Source organism: Petaurus breviceps, unplaced genomic scaffold (assembly GCF_028583685.1).
Source record: "Petaurus breviceps papuanus isolate PSGF00001 unplaced genomic scaffold, PetGlider_PUasm1.0 90925, whole genome shotgun sequence".
Taxonomy (NCBI): domain Eukaryota; kingdom Metazoa; phylum Chordata; class Mammalia; order Diprotodontia; family Petauridae; genus Petaurus; species Petaurus breviceps.
Genome location: NW_027187380.1, coordinates 35212695 through 35228913, shown reverse-complemented (window position 1 = coordinate 35228913; position 16219 = coordinate 35212695). Strand labels below are relative to the sequence as shown.

At 34.0% G+C, this 16219-nt stretch overlaps 1 pseudogene; it reads right to left on the bottom strand.

Annotated features, from left to right (window-relative positions):
• Positions 1–15457: 15457 nt before the first annotated feature.
• On the bottom strand, positions 15458–15980 carry LOC138152331 (transmembrane protein 92 pseudogene; annotated as a pseudogene).
• Positions 15981–16219: the final 239 nt, after the last annotated feature.

Below are 16219 nucleotides of genomic sequence, written 5' to 3'. Positions count from 1 at the left end.
TGGTTGTGCTTCCCTCACTCAGCATCAGTTCATATAAGTCTTTCCAGGTGTTTCTGTAGTTTGCCTACTCATCATTTCTTATAGCACAATAGTATTCCATTACATTCATATACCGCAACTTTTTCAGCCACCCCCCAATTGATGGGCATCCCCTTAATTTCTAATTCATTGCCACTAAAAAAAGAGCTGCTATAAATACTTTTGTACATGTGGGTCCTGTTCCCATTTGGATAATCTCTTTGGGATACCACCCTAGAAGTGTTATTGCAGGGTCAAATGGTATATACAGTTTTATAGCTCTTTGGATATAGTTTCAAATTGCTCTCCAAAACAGTAGGATCAGGTCACAACTCCACTAACAATACATTAGTGTTCCAATTGTCCCACATTTTCTCCAGCATTTATAGTTTTTCTGTTTTGTCAGGTTAGCCAATATGACAGGTATGATGTGATACATAAGAGGGTTTTTTTGATTTGCATTTTTCTAATCAATAGTGATTTAGAGCATTTTTTTCATATGAATGTAGGGAGCTTTAATTTCTTCCTCTGTTCATATACTTTGACCATTTATCATTTGGAGAATGACTTATCCTCTTATTATTTTAAGTCTGTTCTCTATATATTTTAGAAATGAAACCTTTATCAGAGACACTGGTTGTAAAAATTCTTTCCCAGTTTTCTGCTTTCCTCCTAATCTTGATTGTATTGACTTTGTTTGAACAAAAACTTTTCATTTAATATAATCAAAATTATCCATTTTGCATTTCATAATGTTCTCTATCTCTTGTTTGGTCAAAAATTCTATTCTCCATAAATCTGACATGTAAACTATTCCTTGCTCTCCCATTTTGCTTATATTATCAGTCTTAATATCTAGAATGTGAACCTATTTTGACTTTATTTTAGTATACAGTGTAAGATATTGGTCTATGCCCAGTTTCTGCCATATGATTTTCCAATTTTCCCAGCAGTTTTTGTCAAATAGTGAATTCTTATCCCAGAAGTTGGAGTCTTTCGGTTTATTAAACAGTAGGTTACTATAATCGTTGTCTGCTGTGTTTTGTGTACATAATCTATTCCACTGATCCACCACTCTATTTCTTAGCCAGTATGAAGTAGTTTTGATGATTGCTGCTTTATAATACAATTTAAGATATGTTATGGCAAGGTTGCCTTCCCTAGAATTTCTTTTCATGAATTCCCTTGATATTCAGACCCTTTGCTCTTCCACATGAATTTTGCTGCTATTTTTTCTTACCCTATAAAACAAGTTTTTGGTAGTTGGATTGGTATGGTACTGAATAATAAATTTAAGTAAATAAGTAATAAGTAGAATTGTCATTTTTATTTTATTAGCTGGGCCTACCCATGAGCCAGTGATGTTTTTCCAGTTATTTATACCTGAATTTATTTGTGTGAAAAGTATTTTATAATTGAGTTCTTATAGTTCCTGTATTTGTTTTGGCTGGTAGACTCTCAAATATTGTCTACAGTAATTTTAAATGGAATTTCTCTTCCTATCTCTTGCTGTTGGGCTTTGTTAGTAATACGTAGAAATTTCAAGGATTTATGTGGATTTATTTTATATCCTGCAACTTTGCTAAAATTATTTATTTTTTCAAGTGGCTTTTTACTTGATTCTCTAAGATTCTCTAAATATATCATCATATCATCTGCAAAGGGTGGTAGATTTGTTTCTTCTTTGCCTATTCTAATTCCTTCAATTTCTTTTTCTTCTCTTACTGCAAAAGCTAAAATTTCTAGTACCATATTGAATAACAGTGGTGATAATGGATATCCTTGTTTCACCCCAAATCTTATTGAAAATGCTTCTAACTTATGCCCATTATGTATAATAACACTTCCAAATCTTAAGCCCTTGTCAAACAAACAAAACATCCTTTTATCCACAGCTCTGAAATCCACTGTTTCCTTTTCTTGCCTAACATGTTTTTGCCCAGCTCCAAAACTTGATTATTTCCACCATGTACTTCTTTTTTTCCTACTCTGATGCTATTGGATGGAACTGGAGGAAATAACAAAACTATGATTACTCAATCTGCCATAGACTTATACTAATTAATCTCAACTGGTCCCTTGCTCCAGTCAGGGAATCCTATTTTATTCTGCCCTGATTGATTCCCTGTCCCACTCGCCACCACATCTGTTACAAACTTTTTCACTTCTCCTCAAACTGCCTACATCATTTCCTCCCCACCACCCTCTCTTACAAGAACTTCACCAAAAAAAATGTGCTCATTTCCTGCAGCTATCTCTTTTCCCCTCCTATTCATCTCACATCCCTTTGCAATTATCCTCCCACTACCATCTTTTTTCTCTACAATATCTACTGATGAAGCTGACCTATTTATCAAGGTCACATGTACTCTGGAATCTGCCCCCTCTCATTTTGAAGACCACATCATACCCACCATCACTGAAATTCTCCCTGTCTACTGGTTTCTTACTTTCTTTCTGCAAATATACCCAACTATGTCTTATCCTTAAGTGACCCTTCCTAGATTCTATCATGCCCATTAATTTGCATCTATTCTACCTTTCTCAGTTGAACTCCTTGAAAAAACTATCCACAATTTATGACTCTAACTGATTCTTCTCTTATTCTCTTCTAAACCTTCTGCAATCTGACTTCTGACCTCATTCAACTGAAACTGATCTCAAAAATTATCAATTATGTTTTAATGAACATATTTAATTGCCTCTTCTTATACTCATTTGTTTAAACTATCTGTAATACTGTAACACTATTGACCATCTCTTCTTCCTGGATATTCTTTCCCATCTGAGGTTTTGTAACTGTGCATGCCTCCTAAAATCTGATGATGGTTTCCTGAGTCTCTCTTGATGACTCTATGATCTATGTCATGCCCACTAATGTCTTGGGTCCTCTTCTATTTTATTCATTCTCCATGCTCTCACTTGGTGATCTCATCAGTTTTCATGAGCTTACTTATCATTTCTAGGTGTTTGATTCACAGATATTTTAATCTAACATGTGTCATTCCTTACCTTCAGATTCCCATCACCAATTGCCTGTGGAAGATGTTGACCTAGATGTTCTGCAGGCATCTCGAACTCTCACAAGTAGAACTCATTAATTTTCTTCCTAAATACCTATTTCTTATGAAATTCCATATTGCTTTTGAGGGCACACAGGTTTACAAATTTTATGTCATCATCAACTCTTTTGTTTCTTTTACTTAATCATTTGCCAAATATTATAATTCCTTTTTGTATAGCATTTCTTCCAAAAATGTAATCTTTTCCCCTATTCACACATCTATCACTTTTGTTCAGGCCCTCATTGCAATTTGCTGGAAATAACCTTTTAATTTTATTCTGTCTCATATCTTCCCACTCCAATGTTTCCTCTATATAGCTGTCAAAAAGATGTTTCTGAAATATGTGTCTGACCATGCATCATTCTGCCCCTATTAGTCAAATTAGAGATTGTGTATATGTTCATAATCTAATATCAAAATAGTTAGAAATGTATTGAAAATAAAAATAGCAACAACTGAAAGAGGGACAAAGAAAGAAAAAAAAAAACAGACTGAGCAAGCATGAAATGAGCAAGTAAAGAAAACCCTACTGTAATGAAGAGACCATGATGTTAGAGAATTCCAGGATAAAATACAAGAATAAAAGAATGGGGAGGAGGGAAGGGAGGGAGACAAAATTTGAAACTCAAGGAATTGTGGAATTGAATCTTGTAAACTAAAAGTAAACAAACAAATTAATTTTAAAAATATAAAAAAATAAGAGAATAATTCAATAATAACTGCAATTAGTACCAGAGAAATAAGAATGGAATTATTACAAGAACTTCAAAATTGGTTGGAAGGTTCCATGAAACATTTTAATGAATAGAAGGATAAAGAAGTTTAATGGAAAACACAAGACTAAAAATTTAAATGACATAAGGAATATTAATATAACATGTATATACTCAAATGGAATTTCTAATATCTAGATAGGTGCCTCACAGGGATGCAGGGATTGATATTTCTGAATTCAAATCCTGTAAGATTTTTGCCTTGAATAAAGCAATAGACAGAACCCAAAGGGTGGTCACTGTCCTCCTTTGAGAGACAGAGGTGCTGGACTAGAATTAGATCTGCCTCCTCCTCATGATTTTTAGATCCAAAGCACTTTCCTGGACACTTTTTCTTAAAGTGAGAGGGTATCCCAAATTTATACCTACCAGCTTGGCCCCTTCCTACCAAATGACAATTACTAAAAAGAGTACCATGCATAAGTCATAGTGAGTAAACTAATTTATGCAAGCAGATAGCAAACAGAAATTAGAGGAGTTGTGCACATTAAAATATATCAGGAATACATAGGAGTGAACAAACTCTTTAGATGGGAGTGAATTGAATTTCCCTCAACACAGAGAGAGACCCTGATCTCACCCAAGGGGAAATTCTCAAAAATTTTGAGTAAGGAAACCTGGACATCAGTGACACATTGAGTTGTTGTCTTTCCTTATATATTGGCTAATTACAAAGTCTTATTATCTGTTTCCTCCCTAGAGTTGTTCCAGAAAGTATTAAGCCAGTCTTACTGAGTGGGCAAGGTAATATAAACTTTAAAATTACAGTAATTTTTGGACTATAATAAAGTAAATGAGATGCTGGTCCACAATAGGGAAGCAGAGGAAAGGTATCTGAATTACAAGATAAGATAGTGGAGGGTATTTCTTCAAGTAAAACAAACTACAGTGGATTATAGAACAGATTTTAAAAAGGAGGCTAAGAGTATAGGCATATCCAGTGATTTGCTTCTGGACCAAGAGATGAGGGAAAAGAAAGGAGAGTGGATCTGATATTCCAAACAACACAAACTGCAGATTACCTAGATCTGATTTTTAAAAAGAAATATCATGATTATGATTTTTGGAGGGGAAAGAACCAACAAACAGCAATTATAACTATGAATACAAATGGAAAGTAAGCATGAATGAACTGAAAATGCAGAATGGATCAAAAGACAAAACCCAATAGTTGTACACAAGATTGTAAATATTATATACAATTATATACAAAAAAATACATCTAAAACATAAACCAATTTAACTACAAAACAGTTTTTAGAAACTCTACATAACATATTAACTATATATGTAAATACACATCCTGCATACATAAATAGCTACATAAAAATTGAATAACTCTTATTATATATAAGCTAGTCACAAAAATAGAGGGGAAAGTGACATTACACTAGAGATGACTACAGGACACATACACATAGTTGTAATCAAGCAATAGAAGTTGATGATGCATGATAGAGTTCAGGAGAGAGAGTAGGTTTGTGTATGAATGTTTATATATATATATATGTATATATATATACATATATATGTATTCATGTATGTATGTTTGTATGTATAGGAAACTTTTAAAGTATGTATTCATGAAGGCTATTTTCCTATACTTTTCCTTCTCTTTTATCATTCCTTTGCTTAGGCATTTGGACTATATTTGTCTTTTAAAAGCATTCCTGGTAGAGTAATTTATTAATTTTAAAGAATCATCTTTTTATTATACTATGTTATGGAAATGCTTGTTTTATTCCATAAATTAAAAATAAAACAAATTTAAAAAATAATAAATTGTTTAGTACAGATACTAATTCTCTGGAAGAACTTTGATATAATTCTCCTGTCAATGCATCAGGCTAAGGAATATTTTTCTTTGGTTGTTCCTTTATGTTTAGTTCTATTTCATTTTTGGATATTATTTCAGATCTCTTTTTGGTCTTCCGTAAATTTGAGTGCTTCATATTTTTGAAGATATTCCTCTACTTTTTTCATGTTGTCACTTTTATTAGCATATGACTGTGCATGATAGATTCTTATTATTCTTTTTATTTCTTGAGGTTTTCTTATGATTCCAATTTGCTCATTTTCTGTTTTGCTGATTTTCTGTTTTCTTCAGTAAGATTAGCTAAAGATTTATAAATTTTGCTGTTCTTTTCAAAGAACAAGATTTTAGTTTTATTTGTCATTTATGTGGGGTTTTTTTGATTTTCACTTTTCCAGTTTATCTATCTCCCTTCCAACTTTAATTTTTTGTACTTATATTAGATTTGTTTGTTGATTTTCTCAATTCTTTAAATGCATATTAAGTTCACTAACTCTCTTTTCTTCAATTTGGTTAAAGTATGTTTGTAGGAATCTGATTTTTTCCACTGAGAACTAGTTTTTGTACCCCGGAAATTTTGGTATATTGTTTCATCTTTATTATTTATTTCCTATAATTATACATCATCTTTATGTTTTTTTTTCTTTGCCTCACTCGTTACTTAGTATTCCATTGTTAAATCTCCATTTGGGTGCATGGATTTTGTTTGTTGTCTCTTAAACAATTATTTTTATTGCATTGTTGTCCATAGAGGATGTATTTATTATTTCTGATTTTTTACATTAGTTTGCAATATGTTGCGATTAATTTAATTATTAATTAAGTTCCTTAATACATATAATATTAATATATACATACATGTGTGTATATAGATATATAGATCTAGAAACATCTATATTATAGACATATAGATTCATTTCAATAGATATATGTGTCTATATGCTATGTGTATGTATAAGTATATACACATATACACACACACATATATAAATACACATATATATGTATGTACTTTTGCTATTTAGTCCCATTTAGATGACACCAAAACTTTTCACTTTAGTTTCTCCAATAATTAGTTCATTTAATCATTTCAGTCATGTCTGACTCTTTGTGACCCCATTTGGGGTTTTCTTGGCAAAGTTACTGGAGTGGTTTGTCATTTCCTCCTCCAGCTCATTTTATAGGTGATGAGCTGAGGCAAACAGGGTTAAATGATTTGCCCAGGGTCACACAGCTTACTAGCTTTACTAGTGGGAAAAAAAAAAAACAAGCAAACAACAAACTTTTACTAGAGTTTAATGCCAGATTCAAACTCAGGAAGATGAGTCTTCCCGATTCCAGGCCAGGCCCTCTAGCCACTGCAACAACTAGTCCAAAATGGAGACAGAGGGGGAGAAATTGATTTCTCCTGTGAGAATTGTGCTATTGTCTATGTAGTCTTGCATTTCGGTTGATGTTTACTTTATGAATTTAGGTACTAAAGCATTTGGAGCATGTAAGTTCCATACTGATATTGATTTGTTGTCTATGCTTACTTTCAACATAATGTGGTTCTCTTGTTTATTCATTTTTATTTTTTTAATGTTTGTCATTATAATCTATCATGATTGTAATTCTTATTTGTTTGGATTTACTTGATGAATTGCAAAATTTTTCCAGTCTCATTTTTATTCATATAAGTATTTGTTTTTAAAATATATTCCTTATAAGCAAAGTGGAGTTTTATTTTCTTACCCAATCTTTCACTTTCTCATTTTATTGGTTCTTTAATCCATTCATGATTAAAATTATAAGAGGTAGGCTTATATTTTCTCCCATTTGTACTGAATATTGATTTTTTTATTATGATTTTCCCCTCTTCCACTATAAACAATACTGTGTATCTTCAGTTATTATAACTTATTTTTTTTAAGTTGGCCCTATTTTCACCAGTTCTCTTCTACTCACTTTTGATACCCCTCCCCCCATTTATTTTCCTCCCTTTGGAGTTTTACTTTTTCTTTCTTGTTTTCATTTCTTTGGTTTCTTGCTTGGTTATATAATTGTTCTCTGCTTTTTTCCTTTTATTTACTCAAGTAGAATCCTTCTCCTTCCCTTAATTTTGTTTTGCTTTTTAGAATTTTTTCCTGCACTTTTTTCTGGAATGGATTTCTTTCCTTTTTTATTTTTTTATTTTTTTTTAATAATTTGTTTGTTTCCTTTTAGTTTACAGGATTCAATTCCACAATTCCTTGAATTTCACATTTTGTCCCCCTCTCTCCCCTCCCCTCCCCCATGGCAGCTTATAGTCAAGTATAGGATCTGTAAATACTTTCACATTATACATTGGTCAGGTTATAAGGACAGATCGTACCAGCTGGAATGAAAAATGGTAAAGAGGACATAAAACCAAATAAGAGAATGAAAAAGATCAGATATTTTTGCTGGATATAAACTTAGTTCTTTCTCTGGATGCACATTTTTCTCTCCATCATGTGTCTTTTGGGATTGACTTATATCACTGCATTGCTGAGAAGAGTCCAGTCTATCAAAGTTGGTCATCACACATATGTTGTGTCTGTAATTGTGTAAAAATTTCTCCTGGTTCTACTCTTGTCACTCAGCATCAGTTCTTTTAAGCCTCTTTAGGTAAATATGAAGACTGCCTGCTCCTAGTTTCTTATAGCACAATAGTATTCCATAACATGCATATACCACAACTTGTTCAGCCATTCCCCAATTGATGGGCACCCCCTTAATTTCCAATTATTTGCCACCACAAAAAGAGCTGCTATAAACATTTTTGTATATATGGGTCTTTCTCCCATTTCTATGATCTCTTTGGGGTATAACCGTAGGAGTGGTATTGCTGGATCAAAGGGTATGAAAGTATTTATAGCCCTTTGGGCATAATTCCAGATTGCTCTCCAGACAGGCTGGATCAGTTCACAACTCCACCAACAATGCATTAGTGTTCCAATTTGCCCACATCCTGTCCAGCATTTGTCATTTTCCTTTTTTGTCATCTTAGCCAATCTGACTGGTGAGATGTGGTACCTCAGAGTTGTTTTGGTTTGCATTTTTCTAATCAATAGTGAATTAGAGCATTTCTTCATGTGCTTATAGATAGCTTTCATTTCTTTCTCTGAAAACTGCCTGATCATATCCTTTGACCATTTATCAATTGGGGAATGACTTGTATTCTTATAAATTTGACTCAATTCTCTGTATATTTTAGAAATGAGTCCTTTGTCAGAGACATGGGTTGTAAAGATTCTTCCCCAATTTCCCACCTCCCTCTTAATCTTGCTTACATTGGCTTTGTTTGTACAGAAACTTTTCAATTTCATGTAGTCAAAATTATCCATTTTACATATTATAATGTTCTCTAATTCTTGTTTAGTCATAAAGTCTTTCCCTTTCCACAAGTCTAATAGGTAAACTATTCCTTGTTTTAGGAGACTGCTTACAGTATCAACCTTTATACCTAGATCATGAACCCATTTAGACTTGATTTTGGTATACGGTTTTAGATAATGGTCTATGCCCAGTTTCTGCCATACTATATTCCAGTTTTCCCAGCGGTTTTTGTCAAATAGTGAGTTCTTGTCCCAAAAACCAGGGTCTGGAGGTTTATCAAACAATACATTACTATAGTCATTGACTTCTGAATCTCGTGTGCCTAATCTATTCCATTGATCCACTCCTCTATTCCTTAGCCAGTACCAAGTAGCTTTGATGACTGCTGCTTTATAGTACATATTGAAATCTGGTAAAGCTAGTGAACCTTCCCTAGCATTTCTTTTCATTAATTCCCTTGATATTCTAGACCGTTTATGATATACTTAGAGAATCCTAGAGAATCAAGTAAAAAACTGCTTGAGACAATAAATAAATTTGGCAAAGTTGCAGGATATAAAATAAACCCACATAAATCCTTGGAATTCCTATATGAAATTCCCAATGAAATTCAACAGCAAGAAATAGAAAGAGAAATCCCATTTAAAGTTACTGTAGACATTATAAAATATTTGGGAATCTAACTGACAAAACAAACCCAGGACCTGTATGATCATAACTACAAAACACTTTTCACACAAATAAAGTCAGATCTAACTAATTGGAAAAATATCAGTTGCTCATGGCTGGGTCGAGCTAACATAATAAAAATGACAATTTTACCTAAATTAAATTATATATTTAGTGCCATACCAATTAATTTACCAAAAAACTACTTTATACAGCTAGAAAAAATAGTAACAAAATTCATTTGGAAGATTTTTTTTTACTTCTTTTTGTTATTTATATTCCATTTCTGACTATTCTAATGTTTTTAATTTTTTGGTTCATTATACTTATTTAGTCTTTTGGTATTCTTTGTGTTTCTTATGTTACTAAAACTTTTCATTTATATATTTGGGTACTCTCTTCTTAATAGTTTGGTCATTGTCTTGCAGAGGTTGTCCCCTGCTCTCCTTTATTTATGTCATGCCTCACTCTTAGGAACATCTTGATTCTTCTAGGTGATAGCAAGCCTATGTAGGCCATGGTGGGATTCTTCTTATGTTCCCAATTGTACAGCTCATTATTGAATTTTGTTCTTCCCTTGGTTGTTCCCTCTCTTTATTTTTCTCAAAATCTCTTTTTCCTGCTCTTCTGGGTATCATTTTCTGCCAGCAGATTTGATTCCCTTTCTCCTGAAGCAGGATCAACTGTTTCTCTAAGTGCTAAATTTCTGCAGATAATATCCATTTTAAGGTCCCTATTTTTCTTTAGAAAATCTCTCTCTTTACCCATAGGAATATTCATTAGTTGTACCCCCTCTTACAACTGAAACAAGGTTTTCCTTTTATCCACCATTTAAAAAAATCCATCTCCTTGCCATTCTCCTGTGACTCCTTTCTTCCCAAAAGACTACAAGAGTTGATCTTTCTTCATCATTAGATAAAGATTTGATTAGAGTAGATTATACATGCTCTCTGTTTTCTCCCTCTCCTCACCCTTTCAAAGTACTTTCATATTTTGTAATTTAGTTCCATAAAGAACGTGATTCATCTGTCAGCAGAGTGCTGTGAGGTTTAATCAATGATATTTCTGACCTTTTTTCCATCATCACTTCTATTTTTACCTTTTTTTTCCTTTTTTAAAGTAAATTTCATAATGGTCACTCTTATTTTGTTGTTATTTTCCTTGATTGTGATATTTGTTTAGCTTTTATGTATTTCTCTTGTCAGGGTTTTTGAGAAACAAATAATTTCTTAAGGTTTGGTTTTCCAAAACAGTTTGTTATTAAACATTCAACTTTCTTTCACTTATAATTAAGCTCATTTTTTTTCAGGATAGGCCATCTTGAAATACATCTAAGACTCCATTCCTCTTTGGAACACATTCCCTTCCTTCCTACATTTTCTGGTGAGTGCAGAATAGTATTGTATTATTAAAATTTCTTTTCCTTTGTATTTGAACATCTTCCTCCTGATCACTCACAGAATTTACTGTTTCTCAATGGAATTGCTTAATTTAACCACTGTGAGTTTACAGTCTTGAGGTTTCTTTTTTGTTTTTGTTTTCTAAAGATGATCTATGTATTCTTTTGATTGGTACTTTGTTTTGTGTATTCAGGAGTTCTGAGTAGTTTTCTTATATTATTTCTTGTGTTATTATGTTCAGATTTTTTGGCTTGTGGTGTTCCTCAGGAAAACCCACAATTCTTAAATTGTCTCTACAAATCCTGGTCAGAGGGTAATGACAAATTCATTTTAAAAGGAAATTATATTTGAAAATCTACCTGGAAAATATATAAAATCATGAATAATGGGAGAAATTAAAATGAAAACAGCTTTGAACCATCTTAAACCCATCAAATTAAAAAAGATGGTAAATTATGATGAAACTAGTTAATAGAGAGAATATGGGGAGAAAGGGCATGCTAGTAAAAATGCAAATTGAATTGTAAGAAGTGTAAATCGAACCATTCTAGAAACCAATATAAAATTTGGATGAAAAGTTACCAAATTATTAATACTTGTATTTCACATAGGAGTTCCCACTGCTCATATTATATACTAAAGGAAATTAGGCAGCAAGAAAAGATGTATATGTACAATAATATTCATGGAAACATTATTTAATATAACTAAAAGCTAGAAACAAAACATGTGCAATGATTGTGACAAAACTGAAAATGCAGCTGAGTGCTATGGAATTTTTTTAAAATTAGTTTTTATTCTGATTTTAACAAACACCAAATAAATTAAAGAATGATTACTGTATCCAAAGTAGAACAACAAAAGATTCTATATGAAATTGTTAATCTCAATTATTCACATCCTACTTTTAAATAAATAATAAATTGAGCATGTAGTTTTTTTTTTTTAATTTGGCTGTCTTTCCTTCTGTTGTTCTCTTCTATACATAAAAAAAGTTCCAGTAACTCTCTTCACTTCTTCAATAGTATGAACATGATGGGGTGCTTGGGATCTATGTTTGTAATATCAGTTTGTAACATCAGTTTGTAAAATCACATCTCCTCCCCCCCAGCCTCACAGCATTAACTCTGCCCCTTCCCCCTGCCAGCACTCTGCCCAGCAACAATTCATGAACTGTTTATTTCTGCTTGGAACAATAGCAAGCTTCACCTATGAATCCTTCAATGCACTATCTGCTGGTTATCTCCTTAGACAATTATACACATACTGAATCCCCATTAGCCTTGGTTCCCAACATCCATCTTGTCAAACATGACACTGATGGGTGGCAGACTAGGCACTTCTCAGTCAGCCCTGACCGCTAGCTGACTTAGTGACATTTCAAGCTTAAAACCATACCTCCATGTAGCCCTCCCTTGGGCTATTTCCCAGTGAATTATGGGCAATACGCCTGCGCAGTTGATGTTAAAAGTGCATGTTCCTTTAAGCACTGACCACTTTAAGCACTTAGTTAGCATAATTGACACCTGACTTATTGTCTGGACTCCTTAAAAACTATACCTATGACTTCTTTAAATTTGCAGGCTCCCTAAGAACCCTTGCCCACTGTAAAGCATAACAATAAAATTTTACATTCCTGACTTCAAGGTTGCTTGGGCCTACCAAATTCCTTCCAGACTGAATAGCAGGGACTCTGGTCATAGATTATATATATATATATATATATATATATATATATATATATATATATATAACCCTGTATAACTTATTGCCATTCCCCCCATCAAACATGAGGAAGATGAAAGAAGAAGAAGAGTAGAAGGATATTGTGATGAGAATCATTCTCAAAATTGGGATGGAATATACCTTTTGTAAAAGTTTCAGAGCTTGCTATGGAAATGTCTTCTGTGTCTCTGCCTGGGAAAATGATACATGCTACTGTTTGTGCCTCACTACACAGTCCATTCTCAGTAAGGTATTAGATAGGGAATTACTTCCACCTCCAACTCCACCTACATGCAGGAAGTTCTCTGAGGAGGAAAGATAGGGTTATACAATGCATCTAATGAGATGCTACCCACTGGTGTTGCTTTCCCCACACTTTTACACTAGAGTCTGGCAAGTGCAGTATCTTATACTCAGTTGATTGGTCTTAATTGTTATCTTTGTGCTGTGATTCAAACAGTGTACCATAATCCAGCCATCTTTAGCACTTATTCTGTCTAAACATATCACTTCTCCAATAATATCTAACTTATATTTTAATGTCTTATAACTTAATAATATCTAATAAGTATTCCAGGTCAGTTGTTGGCAGTGGCAAGAGTATTGTCCTTAGAGTCATTGAACCTGGAGGCAAATCCTATCCTTGATGCTTACTAATTATTTAAGGACTAAGTGAAGTTGTCAGTGGCCATTCCTTTTTGTCTCAGATCCTTAGTTCTACAGTCATCACTTTAGCATGCATATATGCCAACAATAAAGTCCCTAGATAATTTTTTAGCTTTTATTCCCATGAAAAATCTCCCTGGTGTTCCTATAATTACAGCCAACAACATTATTTACTTTTCTGTTGAGACTAAAACTAAGAGAAAATGTGAGAAATGTTTCCTTAGCTGCTTTCGCATAAATATAATTTTTCTTTATCATACTTCTTTATTTCAATCAGTTGTTGATGCTATTGTCAGTTATTGTTGTTGTTTGTTGTTGAGCTGTTCAGTCATGTCTGACTCTTTATGACCCCATGTACCATAATACACCAGACCCTTTTTTCTTCCACTATTTCTCAAAGTTTAAGTTCATGTTCATTGTTTCCATGATACTATTTTTCCACCTTATCCTCTGTTGTCTCTTTTTCTTTTTGCCTTCTATCTTTTCCAACTTCAGGGTTTTACCAACAAGTCAAACCTTCTCATTATTTCATCAAAGTATTTAAGTTTCAGCTTCAGTATGTGACCTTCCAGTGAATAGCCTGAATTAATTTCTTTCAGTACTGATTAATTTGATCTCCTTACTGTCCAAAGGACTTTCAAAAGTCTTCTCCAGGACCATAATTTGAAAGTGCTTTAATCAATAAACAAATCAAAGAAATGGTAATGATGATAATAACATTAATAAAGTGTTTTAAGGTTTTCAAAGTTTTTGACATATATTATCACATTTTATCCTCATGAGGGTAGAGGGAAAATAGGTGCTATTCCCCTTATGGGGAAGTAGGTGCTATTAGTATTCCCATTTCTCAGACGACAAAACTGAGGAAGACAGAAATTAAGTGATTTACTCAGGGTCATATAGATACCTAAGTGTCTAAGGCAGGATTTGAACTAAAGTCTTCCTAATTCTAGATCTACTTCTCTATTTACTGAAATACTTAGCTGCCTCATATGATGGAAAATAAGGAAAGTTCTACATTTTTGCTGCATAAATATTTTATCAGAGTGCGATCTTTCAAAAAGAGAATAGGAGCAATAACATTTTTCTATGCGTTATCTGTCCATCTATCTGCACCTCTGTTTGCATATTGATAGATATATGTATGTATGTAGATTTATCGATACAGATCTATATGTAGTCTACATACATGTGTATATGTAGACTGATATAAATATGTCTATATGTCTAAATCAGTCTATATGTGGACTGATATAAATACATGCTTATATTACATGATATATTTCTCTAAAGTTTTATCAATTAAACCCTAGTCAAGATCATATAATACCTGGCAGCTTCTGCTGAAAATGTAAGATTTTATAATACTACATTCTAAAAGGCAAAAGAAACAGACTTGAAACCAAGAATAACTTATTCTGAAAAGCTATAATCCTTTTTTTTTTTCATTTATAGTATGCAATTTACTTTACATTAAAGAGTTACTCTGCCCAGAAAAACCCACAGGTAGGGTGCAAGGCTTTAACCAAAGGAATGGCTCTCTACTGGTGGAACATGAGGCATTGTAGGGCAGCAGGCAAGGTATACCTTGTTAATTCCAGAGGATGATTCTGCTTGACTTATTTAACCCAACCTCTAAGCACACAAAAACCGAGATTCTGAAGAGGATCTCAGCCCACTCCATCTGAAGTTGGGAAAGGCTATCTCTCAAGTCCAAGGTCTCTTCCCACCTGCAGGAATCTTCCTTTCAGCATTCTGGGACAGGTGATTGATCATCCAGCCTCTTCTTAAACATATCAAGTGTCAAAGAAGAGTTGTCTTTCTTAACATGGGCCGAAGTTTGCCTCTCCCTCCATCCTTAAAACTAAGAAAAGGAGAGGATTCACAGGCCAGGTAATACCCAGTGCCCCTAGGAGTGAGGACACCCTTGCACAGGCAGACGCAAGGAGAGAAATAAAGTGTCAAGCTCTGAGGGTGTCCCAACATGCCTCAGAAGGCTGGGTTGATGATTCCCTGTTGGGTGCTTTGAGTCGTCACAACCGGCATGGGGGTATAGGGTGGTGCTGGCTCCCTGGGAGGTGGTGAGCACAGGACTGGCTTCAGAATGACCTCACTGTAGGGTGGTGGGGCTCCAAATGTAGTAGGTGCTGGAATCTCTGGGGACACAGGAGGGTTACTGAAGGACACTGATCCTGGCACCTCCTGCTGGGTTGGGGGCTCTAGCTCTGAGACCCAGCAGGCTCAGCACCAACGCTTTGACAAGCCACAGATACAGAGGAGAGGGATGATGACCAGGAAAATGATGACAAATGTCCTCATGGGGCCAGGGAAATGTTCTGTCTTCATGCAGCAGTCAATGCCACAGCATTCAAATCCTCCAGAGCAGACAAAGCGTACTGGGCATCCACCAGTTACTTGTTGGAGACCTGCCAAGGTTCTAAAAAGCAGAATGGGCAAAAATCTGGAGAGTTTAGAGACCCAGGAGTGCAGCATCCTGGACTGGTAGACGAGTTCTACCAGCTTCCATGTGTTGGGGGGGGGGCAGCCATAATCCTATATGAGAAAAAATGGACCATTACAAGAATAAGAGATTTCCAGCATGTCTGATAAAGAGAGCAAAGCTGAGTAGGAACTTTGAAATAAAAAAAATAAGAGTCCAGAAAACCTAGAAAATTAAATTTAATTGAGCAGTTAGAAGGGGCTCTACAATGGTATAGTTCTAACTTCCTAACAGAGAGAAGAAACAAATAT